Here is a 2,500-nt window from a genome sequence, read left to right on the forward strand (position 1 = left end):
CAAGAGCAGGGGAGCATTCGGGTCGCTGGGGCCTTCTTGAGGTCCAGGTCCATGTTCGATGTGAGTAGCAGCAGGGCCAGTGCGCCAGGAGCACATCTTTTTCGACCATAAAGGAGACAGGAGGCCGACTCACTGCCTCGGCCAAATGGAGAGGGAATTTAGGCAGGGCCAGTGCACAAGCATGGATCTTTTTCAGCTGTAAGGGAGACAAGAGCAAGGTGTGATGTAGGTCCCTGGGGCCTGCTGGAGGGCAAGGTCCATGCTCGATGTGAGTAGTTCAGCAGGGCCAGTGCACCAGCAGCACATCTTTTTCGACCGTAAGGGAGACAGGAGTTCCGACTCACTGCCTCGGCCAAATGGAGAGGGAGTTTCAGCATGTCCAGTGCACCAGCAGCACATCTTTTTCGACCGTAAAGGAGACAGGAGGCCGACTCACCGCCTCGGCCAAATGGAGAGGGAATTTCAGCAGGGCCAGTGCGCCAGCAGCACATCTTTTTCGACCGTAAAGGAGAAAGGAGGCCGACTCACTGCCTCGGCCAAATGGAGAGGGAATTTCAGCAGGGCCAGTGGAGAAGCATGCATCTTGTTCAGCCGTAAGGGAGTCAGGGAGTTGTCATGGTGGTCCCCCTGGAGGTGGGGGAGATTGCAAATTAGCTAGGGAGGAGGGTGCGTACAGCGGAGGTGGCAAAGTGTTTCTGGTCAGTGTACCAGGGGCACGAACAAGAGTTGTCGTACCATAGGCACCAGGAGTGTGTATGTGTGTGGGGCAAAGTGTTTCTGCTCAGTGTACCAGGGGCACGGAGAAAAGTTGTCGTACCATAGGCACCAGGAGAGTGTGTGTATGTGGCAAAGTGTTTCTGCGCAGTGAACCAGGGGCACGGAGAAAAGTTGCCGTACCATAGGCACCAGGAGAGTGTGTGTGTGTGTGTGTGTGTGTGTGTGTGTGTGGCAAAGTGTTTCTGCGCAGTGTACCAGGGGCACGGAGAAAAGTTGTCGTACCATAGGCTCCAGGAGTGTGTGTGTGTGTGTGTGTGTGTGTGTGTGGCAAAGTTGTTTTGCTCAGTGTACCAGGGGCACGGAGAAAAGCTGTCGTACCATAGGCACCAGGAGTGTGTGTTTTGCAAAGTGTTTCTGCTCAGTGTACCAGGGGCACGGAGAAAAGCTGTCGTACCATAGGCACGAAGAGTGTGTGTGTGGCAAAGTTGTTCTGCTCAGTGTACCAGGGGCACGGAGAAAAGCTGTCGTACCATAGGCACGACGAGTGTGTGTGTCTGTGGCTTAGTGTTCCTGCACAGTGTACCAGGGGCACGGAGAAAAGTTGTCGTACCATAGGCACGACGAGTGTGTGTGTATGTGTGTGTGTGTGTCAAAGTGTTTCTGCGCAGTGTACCAGGGGCACGGAGAAAAGTTGTCCTACCATAGGCACCAGGAGTGTGTCTGTGTGTGGGGCAAAGTGTTTCTGCTCAGTGTACCAGGGGCACGGAGAAAAGTTGTCGTACCATAGGCACCAGGAGTGTGTATGTGTGTGGGGCAAAGTGTTTCTGCTCAGTGTACCAGGGGCACGGAGAAAAGTTGTCGTACCATAGGCACCAGGAGTGTGTGTGTGTGGGGCAAAGTGTTTCTGCTCAGTGTACCAGGGGCACGTTTCAATTTACTTTCTGGAGTACCAGGGGCACGAGGATTTTGCCAGTGGTGTTTTGCTTTGTTAGTGGGGGGGGGGCTTAAGTGTGGGTCCGCGGGGCCTGCTGGAGGTCAAGGGCCATGCTGGATATGTGGTGGAGGGTAACTGCAGGAGAAGAAGCTAGTGTGGGAGTAGAGCAGAGGAGTATGTGGGTCCGCGGGGCCTGCTGGAGGGCAAGGGCCATGCTCAATGTGAGTAGCTGCAATGGCCAGTTCACCAGCAGCACATCTTTTTCGACCGTAAAGGAGAGAGGAGGCCGACTCACTGCCTCGGCCAAATGGAGAGAACACATCAGCAGGGCCAGTGCTCCAGCAGCACATCTTTTTCGACCGTAGAGGAGAGAGGAGGCCGACTCACTGCCTCGGCCAAATGGAGAGAGCACATCAGCAGGGCCAGTGCTCCAGCAGCACATCTTTTTCGACCGTAGAGGAGAGAGGAGGCCGACTCACTGCCTCGGCCAAATGGAGAGAGAATTTAAGCAGGGCCAGTGCCCCAGCAGCACATCTTTTTCGACCGTAGAGGAGAGAGGAGGCCGACTCACTGCCTCGGCCAAATGGAGAGAGAATTTAAGCAGGGCCAGTGCACCAGCAGCACATCTTTTTCGACCGTAGAGGAGAGAGGAGGCCGACTCACTGCCTCGGCCAAATGGAGAGAGCACATCAGCAGGGCCAGTGCTCCAGCAGCACATCTTTTTCGACCGTAGAGGAGAGAGGAGGCCGACTCACTGCCTCGGCCAAATGGAGAGAGAATTTAAGCAGGGCCAGTGCCCCAGGAGCACATCTTTTTCGACCGTAGAGGAGAGAGGAGGCCGACTCACCA

The sequence above is a fragment of the Neolamprologus brichardi genome, unplaced genomic scaffold, assembly GCF_056152115.1.
Source record: "Neolamprologus brichardi isolate AB-2024 unplaced genomic scaffold, ASM5615211v1 NODE_ptg000088l+_length_226045_cov_1, whole genome shotgun sequence".
NCBI lineage: Eukaryota > Metazoa > Chordata > Actinopteri > Cichliformes > Cichlidae > Neolamprologus > Neolamprologus brichardi.